The following is a 17193-nucleotide window of genomic DNA, read 5'->3' as shown; positions in this document are numbered from 1 at the left end:
AATTTCAGCTCAATCGGATAAGTTTTTTGTTTTGACAGTTATTCAAAATGGCGGACAGAATCGTCAAATCAAGATGGCGACCACACCATCTTGTAGATCTCGGTCATTTTATCTTAAGTTATAAAAAGAATTGGATAATTTTTGGCCAAATACTTCTATAATAAATCTTAAGAAAGTCCATTATATGCAATATTATAATATAAATCATGTGTTCTTAGGAAGACTATAGTGAAAAAAAAAGGAATTTACTAAAAATAATGAACAAAATCGAAGTGGATTATTCTAGCCAGAAAAATTTAGAATAGATTTGGGCAATTTACTTCTCTGAAATTGATTTTCGAATTGCATCTTCAGATAACTTTTTCGCGGAGTCGTTTTTTGACAAAATATCTATACTAGGTTTTCATTGACTATTACTGAAACTACAAGAATCCTTTTGAGGATCATTGTACCTTACTTGGTACTTAACATATCCATATATACTTTGACATGGTAGACCGGATCGGCGAAGACTATCAATAAGTGCTAGAATTGTTCAAACTCTCACGAACAGCAGAGTGTAAATTCACCCCCCGAGTACAAAGTCACCCGCAACGACGGTACAATTTTCATTTGACGTTTATTCGGTTTCAAACGGTTCTTGCTCACCTCTGCGTTTAAAGGCTGTGAAATCATTTAAATTATTATGAGTTAGACAAAATTTCTTCAATAATCCAAATTTATGTCCATATGTTTTACTAATGTGTAGGCAATTTTCATCAATATTAAATATTGATTGCAAATATTGATGAAATTTTCTCCTAGTGTATAGACAGCTTTAGTTCTTAATACTAATGAAGTGGTAGGGGAAGGCTTTCAAGCTTCGCACATACTCTGGCTTTGAACATTTGAAGGACATTTGAACATTTTAAGGGCTTGTTCGACAACTGATTACATACTCATCTTAGAACGACATATAGATTTGAATCGTTCAAAATTGAACATTCATTTCGTTTCGATGTTTTATTTGATGTACTGCGCCTTTCCAATTGAAAACCCCTTTCATCATACATATATCATTATTTAGAGGCACATTCACTGTCGAAAATATATCATCGGGATTCTGGGATTAGGGAAACTCTGTTTTATCATCCGCTCCAAATTTGTCAACTATATTTTCCCAATGGAGCTTTTTCCATTTTATTGAGCTTCAATTTAGTTATAAAATATCATAATTTTTTAGTGTGGAAAAATTAAGCAAAATTGATGATAAATTTCTTGAAAGTCGCCTTTAAAATTCAGGATTTAACAAATTCTGTGCATTTATGATGAATTTTTGGTGTTTAATAAATTTTCCAAGTGAATCCAATCGTGGTGAGAGCTTTCAGAACAAGACGCTGAAGGATAGGTTTTAATTACAATGTAGAGAATGAGTTTTGGGGCGCTAAGAAGGCTCCTTGCGTTGATAATGCAGCTGTAGAAATGGAGGAATAAATAATTCTCCAGCCGAAGAAGCATTTTGGTGTCTAATTGTGAGGCGTGCTAAGTCAACTGTGAATGATTTGATCCGGAGAATGAAGGGTGGCGCTCAAGAAACCACCACTCATCGCAATCCTTCCCTCATCCTTCAGGATTCGCATGAGTCTCGCAAGAACTTGAGAGGGCTTCTTCAGCTCGAGTGCGAATTCTTTGGCTGCGAAAACGCTCTCAAATACTTGAGACGTTTCAATTAAATTTCGAAACGATATCGTCACTCGAAGATAAAATAATGAAAATTTAGTTTCTTTTCCATAATTATATAGTCAACAATGCCCTTTATTAGTTATTTGACGAACTATATACTTCTTGGGTATCTATTTGTTTCGTTCAGCATACGTATAAGACTCGTATTGTAAGAAGATAAATAATAAAATTTAAGTTTAAGAAACTCTCTTAATTTAATAATTTTCTGTAAAATTTCCATGTCCATCAAAGTCAGGGAATTGTCATCTGAGTAGCTTGCAAACAGAGTGTTTGCAGCTGAGGTTTGATTCTCCAAAAATGTCATGGATACAAACTAAACAGAGCAAATGACAAAATTTTACGAACATTTACTAACAAATGTTTGTAAAAGTACTAAAATGCTCGTCAATATAACATCTTTTACGAACAATATTTGTGAAAAGTACAAATTTTTACGACAGGGGTGTGCAAGAACCGCTACCGAACAAACGTCAAATGAAACTTGTACGTCAATGGTTAAAACAAAAAGTTACAGTAGAGCCCCGCTATAGGCCATATTTGGTTCCAGATTTGACACTTGGGTCGCACTATAGTCCATGTCATTGTTTTAAAATTATCAACGACTTTTAGTATTGAAATTGCTCGACGATTTCCACTTTTCTTGTGATTGTGGTACTTGTCCTCGCTCTCTTCATTATGGATTACAGTTATCACAACTACTCAATAGTTTACCAAAAATATTAAAATAATTATGACATTGCATGTCGCGTACTAAAAAACATAACCTAACTTAAAATCAGTGTTTTGAAATCAACGGTCGATAACTTGTGGACTATGGAGCGATGGCCTATAGCGGAGCTCTACTGTACCTGAACTTATTTTGAAGTTTATTCAGTTTCAACGGTTCTTGCACACCCCTAATTTACGAACTTGTTTGTGGGTAATACAATTTATGAGCTATTCGTAAGTCCCCAGTAGGAATCCACAAACATTTACAAACAAGTTTACAAAATATTTTTTATGTGTAGGCTCAAAAGTCTAAATACGCTCAAGAATAAGGTTGAGTCTATTTAAGCCTTTACTCGTTAATTTTTTGGGAATTAGGAGAATTATAATGAATGAATATTGTGATCGTCGTTATTTTGTTTTTCCCCACAAAGCTGAAGGAAAATGTCCACGCTTTTAAGCACTTCGGAATTCGAACAGGAAATACTTTAGGCACCTTGCGGACAAAACCTGAAGTAAAAATGTTTTTGGTTTGCTTTCAAAATGGATATTCGAATGTCTTTTCTTTTGGGAAAACTCCGGCTGTGAGCTTTCGAAATAACTAACTCTTGTGTTGTAATGGAAATCTATCAATTTGACATGTGTTTGATTTCGAATAGAATAAAATAATTCACATGTAGGGTAAAGTGGTACAAGTTGGACAGTGGTAAAAGTTGGACAATGGTACAATTTGGACAGGGCTTTTTGTCTTGATAAATTTAGTACTTCATTTTTATTTGTATATTTTTAATGCTTTAGTTTTATAATTTGGTTCCTTGTGCTTCAAAACAAATTTTGTACTGTATTTATCAAGAAAAAAGCCATGTCCAACTTGTACCGGCGAATTGTCCAACTTGTAACACTAATTCCAAATTATACACTTTACCCTATCTCCAAATGGACGAAACGAGAAGCAAAATAGTCTTTCCATGGATTTTTAATAACTTTTATACTGTAAAAATTTTATACTTTTATATTGTAAAAATTATAATGTCCAGCGCACAATAACTTTTGTTTGTAAACATGTTTTCAAAATTTCCCATGAGAATGAGCGAGATGACTAGATCTAGATCTCACTCATTCTCACTGAAATGTCAAAAACATGTTTACTAAACAAAAGTTATTGTGCGTTAGGCATAACCCTAAATGTAATTTGCTATCACCTTAATTTTCGCTCACATATTCAAAACATAAAAGACAATTTCATTTTTCTCATCTTATTCTCCTTGACACGCAGAAAACCACAAAATCAGCTTGAAATAAGTCCCATGGAGAGTTAGTTAAGCCCCAACACTAAAAAATGTTACAATTTCTGCGGTTTTCACACAATATTGTTGTGACTTGTATTCTGGGATTTTTATATTTCTTTTTTGCCGCGTGTCGCGAGGGTGGATGAAACTTTTTTAATCAGGCAAAATTTAGAGCTTTGCCTCCCGAAAACTGTCACCGGGCGAAAGTCTGCTAGGTTACAAAAAAAAAAAAGCCGAGTATGGCTATTTCGCGGGGTGAGCCCAACTATCTGCATCGAGAAGCATAAATGCAAAAGCTCTTGTGAAGTAATAATGAACAAATGTCGTGCTGCCGGTGAATTTGATTAATAGCCGAAATTAAATATGAGCCATGAAATACGATGTGGTTGAATGTCAGCTGGAATTTCATGAATTTTTCAAAAGCCATGTGTTATTTCTGGAACCACCGGGAAAAAAATCTCCATGCCCCATCCCAATCTCAACTACATCAGTCTCCCTTGGGATCATTTTGGAGCCGTGGAGACTAACTTAACACTTAACAAAGAGAGAATTTTGATCAAGGGTACGATATTGTCATTTTAGGTTAAGTTAGGTTAATTTGAATTTTTAGGTTATGTTAATTCTAGGTCAAATTGTTTGAAATATCATAACCTTTAATCGTTGAAGTGACAATGTTTTATGAGTTGAACTACTTGAATTATTATGCACTTCTTTGCATTGTCTCCTCTATAAAGAAAGATGTTGTGGGAAATTACCTAAATTAGGACTTTCGAATATCTCTTTTGTTGGAGAAATGAAACTTTTGACCATGAAGAGACATATTAAATTCCAGTCCATGAAAATCACAGAATGAATTTATAAAATTTTGGATTTTGTGAAATTTATTTAACAATTGTTGTTATTCCTACCCTTTTTTTTAATTTTTGTGTTCGAACTCTGAGAGAAAGCGGTTAAATTTGCTTTTCTCCGACTTGTTACCGCTCTGGAGCGTAAACGGTATAAGATATCAACTTCCGGTCTTCAGTGATTTCCAATATAAAAAAAACATTATCTCCAGACGTTCCTTTTCCTTGTTTTCTTTACTTCCTGTAACCCCTCTAAAACTATATTTTTAGTTTATTTCGAAAACGGGTTCTACGATTTCTGTTATTTTCGGATATGATTTAAAGGTCGCCTAGGAGAACATTTCGCTCATATGACCGGAAAATTCGCCATTTTGAATTATTGAAGTTCAAAGTTCAACCACTTTGGTTATATTAGCATTTTTTGGAAAATTTTTGAGCTTCGGTTATATCGGTCCCGATCTTTAATTAATTAGTTAAGTAACGGTAATGGATTTATTTTTCTCTAGTATTCCCTTTTTTGTGCGTAAACATAATTTAATATCAATAATATTCTAACATTCAACCTCCTTAACCAGTTCTTTTTATTTCGGAATAGTTTTCTCATTTATGAGTCATTTAAATGGACACAAACAGAAGTAGATTTTGATTCTCCAATAGTGTCTTGGAGAAAAGGTAAATGAAACTCTATTTTCACAAAAATTCGTTGATGTTCGAAGAATTCAAATTCAATTTCGAATTTTCATACTAAATTTTCGAACAAAGTGAGAAAAATTTATCAAATATCACACTAAAAAGCTGACAAAATAGTTACTCACTGATAATGAAGTGATTAAATACTGGGTCAAGAACAATAAACGTCGTTGTTCTGTTTTTTCCTCACAACAATGTGAAGACCGACACATTTTGACACTTGAGCACTTCGAAATTCGAATAGGACGTAACTTCCGCCACCTTGCGAAAGTATTAAGAAGTAAGAAAGTCTCCTTTCTTTCCGTACAGAAGTAGATCTTGAAAAATTCGAAAATCTATTTGAAGATCCAAAAAAGAGACTTTCTTACTTCTTAATACTTTCGCAAGGTGGCGCAAGTTACATCCTGTTCGAATTTCGAAGTGCTCAAGTGTCAAAATGTGTCGGTCTTCACATTGTTGTGAGGAAAAAAACTGAACAACGACGTTTACTGTTCTCGCCCCAGTATTTAATCACTCCATAATCACTGAGTAACTCCTTTGCGAGCTTTTTAATGTGATATTTGATAAATTTTCCCCAACTTGTTCGAAAATTTATTATGAAAATTCGAAATTGAATTTGAATTCCTCGAACTTCAACGACTTTTTGTGCAAATAGAGTTCCATTTACCTTTCAACCAAGACACTATTGGAGCATCAAAATCTACTTGTGAGCTTGGATCTTCAAATAGATTTTCGAATTTTTCAAGATCTACTTCTGTACAGAAAGAATATGTAGTAAACCAGTAGGGTAAGATGGGGTAATTTGGAGTGAAGTCTATTTTGGAATCTTGGAATTTCTCAGTGTTTGAAATGGTCAAAGAGAAAGAAAACCACGAAGAACTACAAGACTTTACATTCGAGGGTATTTCTTCGTTGTTTATTCATGCTGTCTAAAACTGTTATGAAATCTGACAGTTCCAAATTAAACATGGTTCCATATTACTCCATCTTACCCTAAGTACCATAAGATCATGCGAAAAGATAATTTACGGAGAGCTCTATCCCGTGAGTTCGAGCATTCCGCAGAGCTGGAACGCTTTGCCAATTCTTTTTATTTTTATGCTACAAGTTTAGCTATTTGCAAATTAATCTATGTTGTCAGTTCTTTAAGAAACTAGGTGAGCAGTTCTTTAACTGGTAGGAAAAGTTCAAACTATTGGGTAGTTTTGAGTGTCTCAAATATTTAATTTTATTCATGTTCCTTGCAAAATTGCATGCAAAATAATTTTTATTTTTAACACTTTCAAGATAAGTATTGAAGAACTAAAATATCGGATTTGGAAAGATTCTAGAATCTTTACGAATCCTTTACAATTTTTTTACGAAATCCTCGATGAAGTTTTCGAATTTACTAGGGGAATGTAGGCATGGTTCGCACACAGTGAATGACGAAATAGCCTTTTGCAAACAAAGAGAAAATTCGCGTCGTTTGAAAGTTCATTGTGTGCGAACCATCCATACATTCCCTACATAAGCAGGGGAAGGCTTTGCAGCTTCGTAATGAAGCAGCTGACCAGAAGTTTATTTTATTCCAAGTTACTAAATGAATCTAAGCTAGTCTAAGACCTTATATTTCCTAATAAACTTGGAAGCCTGGCCTTTTTTTCCTAAGTTCAAAAAATAAAAATAAAAAATGGGCCTCAAATTACAATCATGATGTGTAATATTTTATGCATTTTTTCACATTTCCAGTGTTTTTTCGAAAAAAAAACAACTATTACAAGTTATAATGGGTCTATAATGGTTAATAAATATTTACCGTAAAAATCTTTTTCTCGAAAGGGGTCGTTTTTGTAGATGGAAAAAAAACCACAAAAATTACCACCTTGACAGATCAGGAAAATTGAACATTTGCAGCTTCGTAAAAACATCAGTCAAAATTGTTGACCACCGATTTTGGGATTCCTCACTTTTGGGTCGTACCGTACCGTGGGATATTAAGCATTTTTCGCAAAAAGACTGGAAGAAAAACACGAATTTTGCCATCAAAATGAGACTCCTTGAAATGTTTTTTGTGCTTCTGTTAAGATAAACATTAAGGCTAAATCTGCTTATGGTAGGTGTGATTCTTTCATTGCACATGCTGTGCGTTTTGAGTATTTTTCATCCAATTTGCCTTGCTTTCAAGTGGAATTTTTCACATGTTACTTTAATAGACCATTGATCATTTTCGGAATCAGTGATGTTCAAAACATATTGAAGATAAGTAAATTTACACTGCTTTAAAACTAAAGAGAATTAAATTTATGAAAGAAAAAATTTGAATCAAGAAATTTTCATTTAATGTTGCCTTTATATTTAAGCACAAATGAAGTAGAGATAAGGTAGTTTCAGGACTGCATAACTTTCGAAATTTAATTTTTAAAATTAAATTTAATTAATTAATCGAAATTAATTTTTGGTATATAAATTAATAATGGGAAATGTGCTGCATATTTTCAAATAATCAGTGTACATAAAATAGCTAGACTAAGTAAAGGACTGAATGAGAGTTAATCTGCCTGAATTTCCCTACCTAAGCCCTGTTATACTAAAATAATTTACAAAAGTAAGGCCCTTGACACACTTACGACTTAAGCCGAGAGATGGCTTAGTGGAAAATGATAGAAATGTGGTTTAATCATTATTTCGAATATAAAAACACTAAGCCGTCTCTCGGCTAATCCTCAGGCCTTTCAAGGCCCTAAATTTTAACACAATAAATAAAAAAGTGAAGTAGAGCATAATGCTAATTCCTGCACAATTTCATCCATACGGCGAAGAAAAACTGTAAATTGGACACCAGGGTGGGAAAATCAGCTAAAAAAGAGAAAATAAACGATGCGTCGAGGCTTTTCAAAAGAGGGTTTGGAGTTTGGACACTGATGTTGAATGTATCCACATCGACTGTTGACCACCCCCTCTTTGGTTCAACAAGGCCTGATGGAAAATCGGAAGAGAGAGAGAGACTTTATAAATTTTCCGAGCACGGTTGGTCAGCACCAATCCGTTCTCAGTGACGTAAAATGGTTGTGAAGTTAATTAATTGCCTCAGAGTGTTGTTTTCAAAATGAATTAATTGCTATTTGAGAGATTTATTGGTGATCATGCCTTTCACGCGCCAAAATTGCACACACAAATTTTGCACACTGTACCCCAAGACTTTTTCCAATGCACTTTTCGTCAGAAAATCGCGCGAAAATATTATTAAAGCAGCCACTACAGCGTGATTTCTTTTTGGAAAATGGGAAAAAAAAACTAAAAAGGTTTTCTCTTGCGCATTGCAGATAAATCCCTAATTCGACACTATTACACTGTGCCTTCACAAATTGGATGCCTGAGTATTTATTTTTCTCATCAACTACTATCCCTACAGCGTTGTTTTGCCAAATCTTGAACTAAAATTCATCCAAAGACATTCTCAACTTGTTTTCAAAAAAATGGGCGTTCTTTAATATAAATTGTAAAGAAATGTAATAATAATTTTAGCACACAAATTTAAAAAATCGTACTGAACTATCAATATTCGGTAGGATAGTTTCATACAGTTAAGTTTTTTAAGCTGTAATTAGAACTTTAATTGCCAAACCGGCTAAACGCTTGTTGTTCTAGATAATTAAATTAAATTTTTGAATACTTTTCAATACTTAAAATTCTTAAAATTGAACCAGTTGCCTAATCCTACACACAGAAAAATTTTGACTCTAAATTTAAAAATATATATAAGATCCTGGGAACTTAAATTGGACGTGAATCCCCGAGGCGTTTAAGTTTAGAAGCTCTGAGCTAAAGAAATGGGCTAGAATCCTTAGCTCTTTCAAGTTAAGAGATCGGGAACTTAAGTTCAGCATTAGCTGAAAAATGAAAAATGTCTACAGATTTGCAAATTGCAACTAAAACTAAATGATCAAGGATTTAGAATTAGGGCATTGGCATTCATTCGATGGGATTTGAAATTAAATTCCTGGGTGTTTCTGTTTAAGAATTTTTCATTTTTCTGTGTGTAGAAATATTAATTACCCGATAACAAGTTCTTGAATCCTTATATTGAATAAAGAACCAAATTTTTGTCACTTGTTTGAAAGTCTCATTCTAACAAATTATTACTAAAATAACTTCGTTTAGTAATGATTTTTGATTGGTTTTTCGATAAGAAAAAGTCTTGTCATACCTTTTCGAAAATCCAGCAGAAATCCAAAATGTCCCATATTTGTCATTTAAATGCTAATAATACCTTTTAATTGAACTTTCAATATATTAACCAAAATACAGTAATTTAGTAATAAATCAATAAATCAAAAGTAACAAATTAATAAATTATTTTTAAATTTGTTTAATTCCATTTATTATTATTATTTTTTTAAAATCCGACGACATAGGGAAAGGTCGTGCTATTTTGCGCTGTGGGTTTTTTTGATATACGATTTCTTCGCATATTTTTAATGGTGTCTACACACTATAGAAGCAATTTTCGTCAAAAATTGCCTTTAAAAAAAACGAGAAATTTCATTAAAAAATGCCTTTTTAAAGAAAATTTCCCTTATCCTCTTGTAGGCAGAAACGTCAGAATTTTTTAAAAAAGGCAATTTTTGACGAAAATTGCTTCTAGTGCAACCCCCTGCAACTTTCTCATACTTTTTTGCACTCGCGACCGTTACGTTAAATATTTAAAAAGTGAGAAATTTTTCCGTATTATAAGATACCTTTCCGTATGGAGGGATAAATATACTAAATTTTTGTTTAAATAAATATTTTCCTCCGAGCACTGTGAGCTGAGTCTGAGATCAATTTAGGAATTGGCTTCAAATAGCTCCATATAAAAAGGCCAACTTGCCAGGCGCTTGCTCTAGTGTGTAGACTCCAAAAGAGCCAAAACATAATACCAATAATGGGTTGAGAAATAAGTCCGCTATAGCCTTTTAAACCTTACCATAAAAACCGTTATTAGGGTTTGTTCAACCGTATCTTCGTATATAGAGGATATGTGCATTAAGATTTCAAAAATATAACAGTGGTCGAGAAATATATAACTCAAGATCGAGGGATTATTTAATACATACTGCTCTATCTGTGGAGTTCGAGCAGTAAAAAAACATGGGCATTTACAAAAACCGTATTGATTTAATATTCAAAGTAAAACCATAAAGGGAAACCCATCCAGAACGCCAAAATCCCGAAAGCCAAAATCCTGAAAGGGATGAAATTATGTGGAGGATAATGTGTAGAATAATTTTCCAAGATACAGAAAATTTCCGTTTGCCTCCTGCAAGCGCGGATGCAACCGTCGAAGTAGCTATGACACTTATAAGAATTCGAGATTTTGGCTTTCGAGATTTTGACCGGGACCCATCTTACTACAAGTCTGTGGCTAAATCGGCTAAATTCATCTCCTGGACAATTTTATTAGGAAACTGTTAAGAAAAACTATATTTTACAGATCAACTGTATCTGGTTCACTTCCTCAGCAAAAACGTCATTACAAAAATGCATGTCCGTTAATATCTCCGATAAAATAAATTGTGATACAGATTTAATATTTCCGTAATGAGGACGTGTCTGGTGGAAGAGGGATCGAGAAAGGGATGATGGAATGGGTGGGAAATTGTGCATTTGTGGGATGGGGTGTGAAAAAGAGGAATGTTGATGGAAGCTGAAGACGATAAATCGAAGCCGAGTTGGAGCTAGTCGTGCAGCTGTCCGAGATTGAATCCCGTCGCACCAGATAAGTCCATATTGGACGGGGGTCAAATATGCGATTATTGCGTCAAATCGGATTGCAAAGGATTCTGATTTGCATTTAGAGCCTCAGCAGAAGCTTCAAACTTTGACTCAATTGAATATTTAATAGGGGACGTCTATTGAATTGACGATATGACATCCTTGAGGATGAAAAGCATACCCAGGTATATGGTGAAAATGTTACCAACTGTAAATTTGAAGATTGTGGTACATTTGCTGGAGTCTACTTTGCATATTCATTGCAAAAGATGTTATTTAAATCCTGGAATTGCATCTCTCTGTCTCTCTCTTGAATTAATTCACTGAAAGTGCACATTTACTCCCTTGAACTTTAGCCATTTTTCTTCGCAAAGCGCCCTAAAATACCCTTTCTGCTGTCCACGCATAAAATCAACAGACACATTTTGCAGGTGTTACCGCCAAAAATTTGACAAATAGCCATGGGAAATTGCCTTTTAAGTAGGTCAAACATTTTCATCCATTGCAATCTCTACTGGTGAATTATTTACTTTGAGAAGAGTGACATTTCCGGATAATATGAATATCAATATTGCAAAAACATTTGAAATATTTATCCTGACAATTGATGTTATTTACAATATTAAAGTTTAGGTAAAATACCAGGAAGCGACAATGAATTTTGAAGAAACACTTACGTTTAGAAATAATATTTCGAAATTTGAATTGTTATAAAATATTCGCAGAAATTTATTGCCTATTGAGAGATTTTTTTTACGCCCATAGTTATTAAATTCGGTCAAATAAAATCTAAAATTAAGTTTCGAATTTCGTAAGCTTTTACACCTTATGGTTTCATATCTATTGAAACAACAGGAAATCCATGATATATTTTTTGATAATATTTTAGCTCAGTCTAAAACAATGAAAAATCGGATCAAATTGCACAATACGGATACTCAGAAAAATTAGTTTGAATTTTCAAGCTATGGATGATTTTTCCTTTTTGGAAACTGCTCAATTTCTACCGGGAAATGGTCTTGCAGTGACGACGCTTATGCCCTAGACACACTTACGACTTAAGCCGAGAGACGACTTAGTGGAAAATGATGGAAATGTAGTTTGACCATTATTTCTAATATAATAACGCTAAGCCGTCTCTCGGCTAATCCTCATGTCTGTCAAGGCCCTTAGACATCCTGACATTGAATCGTTTTCCCCATCACATATCAATGAAAATCAAGAATTATGTTTGCTATTAACCCTAAACCCAAATCTAATTCACTGAATGCACTAAGTTTTATTATTTGTGTTTTGCATCTTTTTGTAAAATGGTCCCAAAACCCAACTTGCAATTTATACCGAATACTACCCCGCCCTTCTCAAAGAAAATATGTATTTGGAGCAGGGAGAAGGACTGCAGAAAATATAAAGTTTAATAGTAATTAACAATCTTCTATCTTTCCTTATTTCCGGATCTATTTTTAGCAGCTGTTTTCTGTAAAAAAAATATTTTAAAGGTTAAGTACAATTAATTTAAGTAAATGATAGATTTTTTCTATAGTATCGACTGTCATTTATTATTAATATTTATTTACAATCATACTATATTATTTTAAGAATGGTACAATAAATGGTCCATAAATGTCTAAAAATCCATCGTTTATATACATTTATATACGTTTATAGAGAGATACAGATTTGTCGATATCGTCGATATCGATTCGATAGTATCGAAAAGTTATCATTACACCTCTGTTTTTGCGAATATCTTTAATTTTATTGAGTATTTTCTTGGCATTTGCTGTTGGTCACGATGGGTCTCAAGGCCTATGATTTTGATAATAATAAAATAAGAATAAATTTGAAAATAAGAATATCATGTTTGTTTGAAATTTTAATATTGGAGCTGTAAAAAAAACCATTAATTATGCATACAGTTCAAGCGGCGTGTGGTCCTTTATTTGGAATTTCGAAAACTATTGTAACATTAGATAGTTATTTCTAAATTTTAGTGAAGTGTTTACGATATTACGATTTAACAGAATATTTCTAAAATCCAAATTTCTTAACGGCTGTTAATAATTTCTGTAAAATTTCCACTAGAATTACCTCTGAGAATGCAAAGAGGCGCTTCATACCAATATCCATAAAAAATATGTGGATTAGTGAGGATGGAGATTTGTGATTTTCAAAGTCCCCAGCCGCTAGTGTACATTTTATTGGACAATTTTCCCAATTTCACGCACCAGCGCCTCCTCTTCCACCCCCAATATTCGTTGCACCAAGGTATCCTGGCGCAAAACTCCGACTTGGTGTAATTTACGATCTCTACCCCCAGCTCCTGCTTCTAGCATACGGCCTCGGGATAGAGTCTTCAGTGTGCGACTCGATAAATCAAAAATCGAGCGTCTCTGAACAGTGACTCTTGAGCAAATTCCACCCCAAGTTATTGCATCTATTGTCTCGCTACGAAGTTATAGGGTCTTTCAGCCAGGTGAGAAGTTGCGGAAGATTGTTTTTTTAGAGGAAGGAATAAAATTGCGGTTTATTAACTTGTAGAATAGTTTCTTGAGACAAAATGATCAGTTTTAAAAAGAAATTTTGTATGCTGAAAATTATCTGTGATTTTGGTTTAGAAAAAAACGCAGTAATAATTTTGAGTAGTTCCTATAAAAAATAAATCTATTTCAATTCTGAAATTATAGGTACCATACTGAAAGTTCAATATATTGTTGATAAAAGAAAGACTTGGGGTTTTCTGTAACTTGAAAACGTTTTGAACTGTGTAATAAAATACGTTAATGCTATTTACAATTATAAAGACCAACAGAATTCTCTAAAATTGATGTCTCATTTATAATAATAAAGATTTAATTGTGAAAAAGAGATGACAAAGCGTGTCAGCTTTGCGAAATGCTGGAACTAATGAGATAGAGCTCTCCGTGAATTATTTTTTCATACGGCTTTTTGGCACTTATACTGGTTTATCAGTGACTAAATTGATTTGTATATCATAAAAGCATTTCGAAATCGAAAATCGGTTAATTAGATCGTATTTTATAGTGTTCTGGCATGAGTTATAGTTATAAGCATACGGACAAATGCTAAATCTAAATAGAAGAAAAATAAGTCATTTAGGGTAAGTGTGCCTAATTCCGACCAGCTTGCAATTTCGGCCACCGTTTTTGTTCCTCGAATTTCCATGAACTTTTAGCTTTTACGTACTCTACACTGAGAGAAAAAAAAGATTAAAATTTATTCTTTTCTTCATAATTTCTAGTCTTTTTAGGGCTTAAAAAATATTAAGATTTTTTTATTCTTAATATTAGTCCTATAAAGAATAAAATCAAGTCGGAACTGAAAATAAGATTTTTTTCGAATAACTTTAAATCTTTTTTTTTAAGAAGCTAGCAGATTAAATTTAAGACTGCAGAAGATTAATTTCAAGAATAAAGAAGAATAGAAATAAGTCATTATGCAGAATGAAATTAAGTTTTATTTTTCATAATTTTAAGAGTATAACCAGTAACCGCGTCTTGAATTTGATATCTTATTACCACTCTCACGGTCTCGGAGAATCAAAGCCTTCAGCAAGAGAAACAGGATACAATCTTGTGAGCCTGAAATAAACAAAAAAAAAGAAATTAAATTTTAGGATAAAACTATATAAAGAGTGATCTGATCATTATTACCTTTTGTTGTAAGGGGATCATACATTTTCTTCAATAGCCGCTTATTGGCCTTATCTTTGAACTATGATGTACAAGAGCTTAGTGACAAGAAAATCCGAGCAAAATTGTTTGTAAAAGATGCACTATCACCGACGACGTTTGATTTTTCAGAGTTAAAGTCCATCATCATCTGAAAGATTTGATTATGAGTTTAGTATAAAAAAGCCAATTTGTGAGAAATTATAAATATAATTTTTACAATTTAGGGTAGAATAAATACTAATTAAAATAAGCGATATTTTAATTTAAAAAAATCTTTCTAAATATATGTAAATATCGGTTATTCTATTCCATGAGAAAGTCCTATAATCTGCACGTAACCCTGGACTTCCTTGAGCATCTTGCGTACATATTCACAAATTAAAAATTAACTCTTTAAGGACGAAAGGGTCAAAAATTGGGTGTCTGAAAAAAATCACTTTTTCTGCCTTTTAAAAACAAACTTTAGAAGGGTGTTGGAAAAATTTTCTTTTTTGCGACACCTGTGACCCAATCGTCCTTAAATGGTTAACTATATCAATCTACTATTAGATTCGTCAAAAATACAAAACATATACCGAAATATAAGATCCCTAGACTGTACAAAAATTATAAGAAACCAAGAGCCGTAGCTGCCCTTTGATACCTCTCCTCCTTTGGCTACTAATGGCCACTACGGTCCATGCTCTACCTTAAAATAAGGTAACAAGCCTTATAGTCAACTTGCTCCACGAAATTCAAACCCTCCAAATACATTTACTAAAGACCCAGGTTATTGAATATTACCTAACTTCCACCCGGAAACACATATAAGTCCAACTACACCTTCAATGGATAAGGATATTAATTGAAATTTCACTAATCTTTCATCCGGGAACTCAAAAACTCCTATAATACCAACTAAAGCTTAAGACTCGCAATCACAAAGCATTTAACTTACATAAAAATTACATAACTTGTATCCAGAAACTGAAAAATCTATCTTAAAAGATAATTCACAAAGATTTCCACTAAAAACTAGCTTGTCTTGTATTAACACACAAATCTATGTCGACGCCCCAGACGCACTGGACGCCCCCACGGGGAAGATAGGTTAGGACGGTTTGGACATTTGTATTGCACTTACCGCATTCTCTTCCGTCTACTTCGTCAGATGATGTTTGTGGAGGATTACGTCTACAATGAACTGGTCGTAATTAAACACTTGGAGAGGGCTCCAGCATCTGGAATTTCCAAATGTTTTTTCCTGAAAATGCCGCATTCTTCCACACGCTTTTTTCTTCTTCCTCACTTGGTCCCCCCTGAATCTCGCACAAACCTAAGATCCCATTGAATTCTCAAGTTGACAGATATCTTCATGGTCTTCACAGTTGCTATTTTCTATCCATCTTCCTGAAACAATCATCGCAAATTAGTAAAAGAAAATAAAGAAGAAAATTATTTACCTCTGGTGCTGCTAACAGCTTGGCGTTCACTGCCAAAATGGCCGACTATCTCACGTCAGACGCACAATTCTTTTTCTCACTCTCTCACATAGCACGGCACATTGCTGTGCACTATATCCGTTTCTTTCTCTCACAGAGAGAGTGAAGAATAAAAACAAGTCTCCGAAAAAGAATTGAATTTAAGACTAAAACTACTAAAAATTAATCTGAGATATGAATGAAAATATTAAAATTCATTCTTTTAGAATAAAATTTAATCTTTTTTGGCAGAATAAAATTAAGTCGTCAAAAAATATAATTTTAAGATTCACTTTTTTTCTCAGTGTAGAGATTATACAATGCAAAAGAATAACAAAAAATGTAGCTTCGACAAACGAGATGACGTGAAAAAGATATTGGAAGAATTCCCGAAGGGCAAGGAACTATGAGAATGAAGGTGGCCAAAATAGGGTACCAAAGCTGTGTCTATATTTTTATTCATTTTAAAATGTATTAAGAATGATTTTAGAGTAAATAAAGACGGTAAACTCTTTACAAGGTTCCAAGCAACACTCTTTCAGAAGAAAGAATAAAAAAAATCAATTTGTATTTAAAATATTACATTTCAAACTTGAGACTTTGACGCTTGCATGCAACTATGCCGAAATTTGGCACACTTACCCTACGGATATTTATCGATTAATTAGTGATTCCAAGACTTGCCCAAAAAATCCAAATTTAGTGAAATCGGTTGAAAAATAGGCCTTCAAGAGTAACTAAATTTTGACCTTCAAATATTAAAAATGGCGATTTTTTCGGTCATGTATGGACGAAATGTTCATCAATGGACGAAATGGATCACCTCCAAAAAATCTCAAAACAAAAAGAAATCCAGGGGCCTCTCGACATTTCATTTTTCCATACGTTTTTGCATAGAGGCACTGAAGACTATTGGCAAGTTTTTTCCTAAAGAGAATTGACGTATCACTCTAATATATTTCGAAATCGTACATTAAAAGCTATCTAAAAATACATATTGCATTATGCTCGCCGAAATAATACAAGAACTACGAACAAATTTGTTTAAGGC

General features: G+C 33.3%; 1 long non-coding RNA gene across 1 annotated transcript; it reads right to left on the bottom strand.

The window, feature by feature from the left end:
• Positions 1-14538: 14538 nt before the first annotated feature.
• LOC129801999 (uncharacterized) lies at positions 14539-15815 on the bottom strand. Its single transcript, XR_008751748.1, has 3 exons — positions 15806-15815; positions 14662-14830; positions 14539-14589 (listed from the first exon to the last, which is right to left on the bottom strand). It is a non-coding gene; the product is annotated as an uncharacterized LOC129801999 (long non-coding RNA).
• Positions 15816-17193: the final 1378 nt, after the last annotated feature.

Source organism: Phlebotomus papatasi, chromosome 2 (genome assembly GCF_024763615.1).
Source record: "Phlebotomus papatasi isolate M1 chromosome 2, Ppap_2.1, whole genome shotgun sequence".
Lineage (NCBI taxonomy): Eukaryota > Metazoa > Arthropoda > Insecta > Diptera > Psychodidae > Phlebotomus > Phlebotomus papatasi.
This window is presented reverse-complemented; position numbering and strand designations above follow the sequence as displayed.